Here is a 9,834-nt window from a genome sequence, read left to right on the forward strand (position 1 = left end):
CCGGATATCCACACCCTTCATTTTTCTCGGTAGCTCGCACATTGCAACAGACATCTTTGGCCTTTCCGTGATTCCATCTTTATTCTTGTGGTCTCAGGGAATAAATATGAAAGAGATTTGCGTCTGCTCCGCCCAGTTTCTGCAGCATGCATCCATCCTCGTTTAGAGCATTTCTAGCCGTTGGCCCCCCAGGGGCGCTTAAAATCGCCGCCTGGGGTGGCCAGCGCAAAAAAAGGGCCTGGGGGCGAGTTGGTCCCCAGCCGCCGGCCCCAGGGCCGCCCCCAGACGCGTCTAAATTTTTTCAAAAAAGGAAACGTTCGGCGAAGTTTGGCTAAAACACGTCTAAATTTCGGCAAACGTTGGCATATATTAGACATGTTCGCGGCTTTTTACATAGCAAATATATCTAAAAAAAGAACTTCCTGAACGCGGAGTAGTCGCCATCGTCATCGTCGGCCTTCTCCTCCTTGACGCGGCCGTCCCTGGTGGACCCCTGACCGGCGTCGCCATGGCGGACTGGAGGCGGCGGCGGCGCGTCGTCGTTGAGGACGACGACTAGTCCTTCGTCGCGGCCCCGGCGGCGCTGCTCGAAGCGCCGCAGGGCGGCGCACTGGCGCTCCCTCGCCATCTTCAGGGAGTCCTTGCGCGCCCATTCCAGGGCCGCGTCGTTGTCGAGCTCTACGTCGCTGTGTTCCGTCTTCACGGCGGGGAGACCCGGCTCCGTTTTCACCGGCGCGAGCCCCGGCTCCGTCTTTGGCTTGACGAAGCGCGGAGGAGCCGACGAGGAGGCGCGCCGGCCGCCCTCGTTGATGACGATGCCGGCGTTGCGAGTGCGCCGGCCGAGCGGCGTCTCCGCCGCGGGCTCGGCCTTGACGCCAAGCAGCGCCGGAGAGCCGGAGGAGTGGGAAGAAGACCATGAGGAGAGTGCGAGGAGGAAGACGAGGAGGAGCCGAACATCCTGGGCATCCATTGCCCAGCGCGTCGGCGGTGGGCCGGGACGGCCGCCCTCGCCGGGGGAGGGTATGCCAGCGGCGGGTTGTTGCCGCCCTCAAGGTGCGTCAGCACGCCCTCGAGCGTGCGGCCGGGGACGCCCCACCACAGGTGGTGCCCCTCGCTGTTCTTCGTGCCGCCCATCACCGGCGCCCCGTTGGTGGACGCCAGCCTCTCCTGCTGACTGCGCTCGAAGTACGCCGCCCACGCCGCGTGGTTGTCGGCGGCGTACTGGGGGAGGGCGAGCTGCTCGTCGGTGAGGGGGGCGCGCACGATCTCTACCTCGGCGGCGAAGTAGGGGCGCGCGCCACGGCGTCGGGCAACGGGGGAATGGGCACTCCCTCGTTGCTGAGCCTCCACCCCGTCGGCCCGACGCGCATGTCCGGCGGCGCCGGGATGTTGGCCTCGAACAGGAGCCACGACTCTTGTTCGCGGAGCGAGCGGCGGCCGAAGCCGTTGGTCGCCGCCTCGTCGCCGGGGAAACGTTCGGCCATCGGGGCTGTCGGAGTGAGGGAGGGGAAGGGCTCGAAGGCGGCGCACGGGAGAGGGAGAGGGAGGGCTCGGCGGCGGCGCACGGGAGAGGGAGAGCTCGGCGGCTAGGGCTGGTGTGGCCAGGGGCAAAGGAGGCCACCGGCTTATATAGCCGCGCCTGTGTGTACGCGTGGCGGGAGGGGAGGCGTCGCCGCGCCGCCCCCTGACGCGCCACCCGTGAGGAATCAATGGCAAGGCTGACCGGCGGCGGCAGCGCGGCAGCCTTGGCATTGATTCCCGCGGGAACCGATGCGATAAGGGCGACGAAGCGCCCGTCTCACTGACTCGCGGGCCCGCGGCTGTTTCGCGCCAAAACAACTCGCCCCGGCACGTCGGGTTTGGCCTGGGTCCACCGGCGCTGATTTCGGCCCAAGCCGGTGAAAAACCGGCTCCTAGAGGCGCGACTGGGCCGTTTTTTCGACGCCGGCGCACAAAAATCGTCTGGGGAAGCCGTTCTGAAGGCGCGGCTGGAGATGCTCTTAGCCTGGACTGTCATGCATGCAATGCACTGCTGTGACCTCTCACATTTAGCCTTTGTTCTTGGCTCTCCTTCCGGGTATTGTCGTGTGGCATATCCATCCATCCTCGTCCAGATTTTCTGCCCTTGCAGCAGGGTCGAGGAGATCACATGGGCTGAGCGTAGCTGCTGCATTCCATATCGTGCAAGCTGAGCAGAGTTAGTGGGTATAAATACGCCTACTGCGCCGCGGTGATCACTAACCCTGTGTGCTCCATGCATGAGACAAGGTGGCACGCATGGCGGGGAGGGAGAGTTGTTGTGATCATGATCAGGTAGAAGATGTGCAGTTGAATTTCTAGTCAGGATCTCCTTTGGCAGATGTCGCCACCGTCCGACACCGATGTGTGTTGGGGTTTGCCGGCTGGGTTGTAAATGAAAATATATGAAAGTTCAGTGCAACAACCTGAACATGTGCACCACATCATGAACATGTCAATAACACATTTAGTGAAATTATTCTGAATCTGAACATCTTGCAAGGATTTCAATATAGTGGTGGGGATAATTGGCAGGCCACAAACTCCTAATGATCAAATAAAATAGTAAAGTGGGCTTTGTATTCTCACTAACTACCAATGGCATCCTGAACCAGCTCCATGCTACCCATCTAGGAATAGACTCTTGCCTTCCCAAAGTCGTCCTCAATTTCAAAGACATTGGAGCAAGAGTTAGCAGAAATGTTCCATCCTAAAACAACATGAACGAGGTAAAATACACAGACTCTACACCAACTCTCTTACAAATAACTAAATGTTTAATGAAATAATCATCAGTACCTATGCAGCTAATATCATCTAAGAACACATGATCCTTGACTACACTATCATCAACGAAAGGATTGTTCGTTGTTGCCGTGTACCCATGGTCCTCATTATACACTGCATGTTGCACTGGATCGCTCAACACCTTATGTTCAATTCCACACTCTTGTTAGCTTTGTCAACAAAGACCATTTCAGTGCAAAAGCAAGCATTTTCGAGAAGATATGCATGTTAAGTACAAAAATATAAACATTATTGTTCACTGAACATTTTCGATGGAACACGTACTAAGTAAAAGATGTAATCATCAAAAATTATGTCTCTATGATACACATAATATTTTTCTTCTATAACTGAGAATATGATGAGAAACATTGGAATCACATTTCAATTTATAATATATACACCTAAAGTCATACAGTACTTTATTTTGATCGAACAGGTAGTATATACGGAAGTATATATTCAAAGATGGCATTATATCTCTTAAATTATTTGCTTTTAATTTTGTTATACTTACCATATTTGTATACCACAATATATCCTTGACAAGTCGAGAGTTGAGATTAAATTATCCCTCTTCGGAAACAAATGGAGGTCTTCAAATTCCTCTTGCAAAATATATGTCACCCACACATCTAAGAATTCAAAGTTAGCAAGCAATTAGGCTAATAAAATTTGGTTCATGTAACAGAAAATCATATAATTGGAGTATAATCTGAATGAGCTATCATGCTATTTCAGTATGTTACAATTGTCCAATACATGTTATTTAAGCTTTCCAAATCTGTGCCATTTAAGCTTTTCAACTCTCAGACTAACTTCACATTAGCATTCCACTTTGTACCATATATACATGATCCTTCTGAAGAAATACAGGATGGTGTTTCCTCTAGTCCAATGTAGAGCTTTCGATGACCGAGGATGGATGTGGCAATCCATCACAAGTCAAAGTGATCAGCGCAAGCATGCGCTAGAGAGTGAAGGATATCTTGGTAGCATGGTAGAGGCTTGGGGCTAAAAGCTTCCATGGTCGTTGAATCATTTTTCCCAATGCCGCTCATACATAAGGCATGGTCTTGTCAAAATAGCAATTGTGACAGGGTTTTTTCTCACTTCAAGATATGAAGCTAGGGTGAACAGAGGGAGATATAGTCTGCATATTTGTTTACATGGGTAATGTCGTCAATCACACATCTCTAGCATATAAGAACGATGAAGGTATATATGATGGAAGGACTAGTAAGTGCGGGTTTACTCATTGCACCAAAATTTCCAAGTGTGAAATAGCCACTTTATTTACTTTTCAAGTACAGTGGTTAGCATGTACTATGCTCATACACACAAGGGTAAAACACACCCACCAGCCATTCCCAATGTATCATAGCTACAGAAGAGTTTGTCCACACCTACAGATTAAATAAAATGGAGTTAAACATATTGAGTGAGATGGCAACATCTTACTGGAAATAGGAGAAGAGAGACCCGCATAATGAAATTTAGGACGGAAGCATATACATCTGTATCCTACGTTCATAACAACCATCACATAGGTTTAGGATTAATGATGTGCCGAAAACTCCAATATGTCTTCAGATACATCTATCTACCTTGTGTTGTGCATAATGGTGCTTCGATCTCCCGGTCTGGTGAACATGGCAATTGGTCGAGAGAGGAGGAGAAACCTTTGACTTGTAGACTAGGTAGCGCAACCTTAGGATGCTCTCAATGCATTGGCTCTTTTCCTTTTATCCTAGGTGGTGCAAGAAAATTAGAGACAACCACCATAATGCATTGTTTCTTATGTGTTGTGTTCTATCTAAGTGAATTGCATTTAATGAGTTTAGTTGTGTCTTGCCATTGTGGCCAAGTTGTAGAGAGAAGGAAGGAAGATGAACACAGGGAGAGAAAGTCACACCGGATCAAGGCATTAGTTACACCGTGTAGGGAAATGTGCTTTTTGACAAAAATGCCGCGGAGCAGCTTCTTAGCGATAAAGGATTTCGTCCCACTTTATATATAAAGCAACGCTAGCATACAAACGATCCAAACAACACGACACCACACACATCCAAGATAAGATACATAGGTGTTGAGATTCAGCAACACCACCCCATACAACTCCAAGATAATCAACATATGTACTATAAGCATGACTATGGTGACAATGGAGGTCTCAACTGGGAACAAGCACCGCGAAGAGACGAAGCTGAGCGCTGACGTACCATGAGCTCCAAGACGGTGCCTTCATGAAGGACACGACATCAAAGCGTCGCCACCGCCTGACCCAAAGGGTCAAGATTTTCATCTAGAGCAACATGAAGGAAAAGGAGCGACCGCGACGAAGCCTTCAAAAAGGGGGCGACACCCAAGGACGCCGCCATCTTTGGTCTAGCCAGAGGTAGACAAGGTTTTCACTAACAACGGAGCAGCTTATCGTCTGTATGAGCTCCATTGTCTCCATCGGCGCAGTAGCTTTTCATTGATGATTAGAGGGAAACATAGTAAGACAGGCAAGTTATCAATGCCGAGGAGGCATTCTCCGCCTGTAGCCCATAGGCGTTACAAACACTCGGTTTGGTTCTAAAGGTCAGTGGATTAGACTGCTAATCTTATTTCTACCAGCCATTGAGCAAGTGGCATGTCCTCCGCTAGTCTAGAGAAAGTTTGCATCGTGGTAGACCATTTTTTTCTCTAAAACAGTCTTACTAAGTCTCAGTTGACTAAGACTTCGTTTTGTCTCAGTCGATGCTATATTCGTGAGATCTTACATTAAGATCTATGTTCCAGGAGCTAGATGGTAGTATTAAATTTGGTTTGAACTTTAAAAACTCGTATGCTACATCACAAAGCAAAATCATAAATGTTTTTCATCATTTTTGAAAACTTCAACGTGCCGTGCCTCCACTGATATCCGGTCTATACAAGTTTAAAATATGCATTCCCACGAGAATAAAAGTTTGAAAATCTGCACACTTTGAAAGTTAACTTCGATGAAGCCCGTGCGAGTGAGACCCCTCTCGCCCGTGCTCTCCATGCTCGGGAGCAAATCACGACCGTCAGATCAGAGAGGCTGCAGATGAGTCTCTGCGAAACTGAGGAACCAAGAACCACCAGGGGACATGCTCTCGGATATCCTACGTATCACTCGCCTTTCTTGCTCGTGCTATATTCCGCTCTTATTTATTTCAGTGGCCTCAGTTGAGAGGAATAAATCCGCATCTATCCTGGAAAGTAGCTAGCGATGCTCAGGGATCAGTTTGCTGCTAGATCCCGTTTACTTTGGTCCAAATCTGGATTACATATTCCATTATTACAGATTAAAGTCCAAATCTGAAAGTTAGACTTCGATGAAGTCTATGGAGTATAGTTAGCAGTATATCACTAACCTGTCGTGCGGCCACGTCTGAATGCCGGAGCAAAGTTGCAACGGCCGAACCGAAGAGCGTGGACGAGTTTCCGCATGCATGCAGTGTCCATCCAAAGAACATGCTATCGAATATCCAATTTCCTTTCTCCCTAGCAGATCGTGTCGCCTTTCGCCTTTCCACGATTCCATTCCAACTTTATGCCAGTGAGGTGCTCTGGGGAATAATAAAGGCGCGCGCTAGGCGCCGGTCAACCGGCCCAAAATTCGGCCGGTCAACCCTCAACCGTGTGATTAGCGCATCTTGTGTTGTTCAGATCTTACCCCCCTCGCATCCTGTTTTCCTCCTTGCACCTTCGGTATACCTTGCGTCGCGCAGCAAACTCAATGTGGCGCGCCGCTCCTCCACACACTCCCCTCGCCACTCGTCAGACCACCGTGGACCTCCACCCCTTGTCTTCGTAGGTCGTGATGGTCACGGCACCACGCCGTCGTCCTTGGAGCACCAGCAGACCGAAATAAATAGAACCTCTATATATGGCTTAAAACAGACAAGCTTATGATATTTATTGAGACGTTACCACTGTAATACTACACTTTATACTATCACTTTCATTACTAAGTGTTTGACTATCAAGTATAGTAAATAAACTTGTTCTATGTTTTGTGCTAGCATGCTTATGGACAAACATCGTTATTGTTGTGACTTTTTAGTGTACTGCATAACGCACTTTTTTTGTAAGAGTGTTTTGTGTAGTGCAACTAAAATGTCACATAAGGGGGTGTTTCTCTATTTGAGATGCACTACATAAAAAGTTTCAACCAAATCGCACAACCACTGCAATTTGAGTTAGGCCCTTGGATATTTTTAAAGCAACCGTAAGTTTGCCCGTTTACTTTAGTTCCTCTAATTTTATCAAGTTGCTATTTATTATGCATTGCCGATTACCCACTTGAAACCAACCCAGTCCTCCCGAAACTCAAGCGAGGGGGAGGGGAGTCTATGCATAGCCCAGTGGGACCCACTCAAATTTCACTAGAGCTACAGTGTATTTCAAAGAAAACCGGAACTCAATATGGGTCTTAGGTCCACATGCTCCCATTACCTGAGCTTGAGTTGTTGACATATCTCGGGTACTTAATATCTTTAGATATATACAGTTCTTTTTTGCAAGGAGATTTGTACAAGTAGTTTTCTCCACTAAAAATATATGAGTCCATATGGTTTTCACTTTCAATTTCAGAAATATTTCAGCAACAACCGAAATCACCGCAGTGAATTTAGTGATCTCCGTATTCACAGGCTACCAAAAATCAAACATCACTCCTTACATTATAGATTTACAATCCTGCTATATTGCTTGGACTTGCTATTACTGTGCTAATTGTCATGGCCCACCCTTTAGTGATAACTAGCATGGTGTCCGCACAATTGTGAGGAAAACGGTTCTAATTGTCTTAGAACAAAGGTCTGGCGTATTTACTTATTTGTGATTTTTCATAATCATGTGCAATAATAGTTTGTGGGGAAACTATACATCATTAAAGTTACACGATGGAATTTAGAGGACACTACCCATCATGAGATCGATATACAGAATTAGAACTCGCATATCCCGCAAAAAAGAACATAGCAAGGGTCGCAAAGCTCTGGTTGATTGTGTTTTTGTACATTAGGTCATCAAGATTTCTGCATGATGTTAGATCACGACGCTAAATTAGAGACAAGATTTCTGCTTTTGCGAAGCAGATGGATTGAGGAGATGCCCATAACCTGATTTCTTAGCAGGTATCTGATTCTTCTTTACAGGCCTCTCCTATTCAGCCTTGTATGAAGCATCATTCAGTCTAGGCCTGGCATTGTCCTAGAGTATATCCTCAGTTCGATCCTCGTTGTGCCATTGCAACCAGAGCATAAAAAGGTGCATAGCTGCTGCAAAGCACGTTGCTGCCTTGCACCATGCAAAACGAGAACGGGTAGAAATGCCCCTGCTGCCGGATGATCCCTAACCATGTGTGCTCCCCAGATGAAACAGAGTGCCACACGAGGGGGAGCACGGAGAGTTGGTTGTGATCATGATTGGATAGAAGATGTGCAGCTGAATTGATGGGCAGGGTCTACTTTGGCAGATGTTGGCGCCGTCCGACACCAATGTTTGTCGGTGGTTGGCGGCCGGGCTGCTGCCAAAGGAAATTTGCCCCGGAATTCATCTGCACAAGCACAAACCGGAGAAGAGAAGATGGGTCTCAAGTTGCCTATGTGTGAATGTACATTATATATACTTGGTGTTACATTCTGAATGTTTTACAATTTTGGTCTGTGTACTCTACAGGTCGTCAACATGGGCTGCATCACCATTTACAGATGAAAAATGAGAATCTTGGCAGAAAGAAAAAGGGAGCTACATCTTCTTGGTTATCTATCTCTACACACCATTAGACTATACTATGCAGGTAGCTAAATGTGATGAAACGATATAAGTAGGAATCAGAATAAATATTCCTCTGTTCTGCTACTACTCTTTGTTGCCTACTGCATCTAGAAGTTTGTATCTCGGAGGCCTATCGGCACCTTTCATTGAGTATTCTCTCCATGGACTAGCAGCTATCATCGCTCTGTTCGCTCTCTCTGATGCTTCTTCGTCTTCTGTTTGGTTTCTATTAATCAGACTCAGCAAGGCAACCATATAGGAATGGATGGACAGTAAAGGGAACACATTCGTTTCGAGGAAGGTGTTCCGTTATCGCGTCGGAGATCCCCACATATCACTCCAAGGGCTAGTCACGTCTGAATTACTTTGGTTTATCATTGTGTTGTGATTCTTTTCTGTAAACACAAATAGGTATACATACTTGTTTTAGTTGCTTTGTTAACCATGACACATCTTACGTTCTGGTCAAATATATTGAAAGTGGGAAACCATCATGAAATTCTGAAGGGCATATCCTCATATGGTATTATAAAGATGAACAAAACAGGAAGGGAATATACAAGGACTTTTGCTTGTCTCTTTTCCCAAGTCCCAACTTGCATTTGCCTGCCAGATAAAAAGCATCTTTAACCAATGTCGTCTTACAATCGCCCTCTCTATTCTTCCGGTTTCATTCTTGAGCAGTGAATGTTGTCGAGCAGAAGTCTAGCGAATACAGTCAAATGGGATGTAAATAGATATATAAGAAAGTTCAGTGCAACAACCTGAACATGTGCCCTACATCATGGAAATGGCAATAATACATTCAGTAAAATTATTCCGAATCCGAACATCTTGCAAGAACTTCAATATAGTGGTGGGGATAATTGGCAGGCTACAAACTCCTAATGATAAAATAAAATATCATGGTGGGCATTGTATTCTCACCAACTATCAATGGCATCCGGCATCCTGAATCAACTCCATGCTACCCGTCTAGGAATAGACTCTTGCCCTCCCAAAATCATCCCCAATTTTAAAGGAATTGGGGCACACATTGGCACAAAATTTGCATCACACACGCAAAAGAAAAAAAAGTTGCATCCTAAAACGGAGTGAAATGGGAAAAAAACACCCAGTACATGCGTCACTAGGAGAAAAAAACACCACAGTACATTTGGTGACGAACTGCACCGCACACGATGGTCAACAGCAGAAAAAACACTAACACGTGGACCTAGAGACTGATTGATT

General features: G+C 46.8%; 1 pseudogene; it reads right to left on the bottom strand.

Annotated features, from left to right (window-relative positions):
• The window catches only part of LOC120972804 (uncharacterized), a 176,518-nt pseudogene extending 171,332 nt beyond the window's left edge, over nt 1-5,186 (bottom strand).
• Nucleotides 5,187-9,834: the final 4,648 nt, after the last annotated feature.

This window comes from Aegilops tauschii, chromosome 1 (assembly GCF_002575655.3).
Source record: "Aegilops tauschii subsp. strangulata cultivar AL8/78 chromosome 1, Aet v6.0, whole genome shotgun sequence".
Taxonomy (NCBI): domain Eukaryota; kingdom Viridiplantae; phylum Streptophyta; class Magnoliopsida; order Poales; family Poaceae; genus Aegilops; species Aegilops tauschii.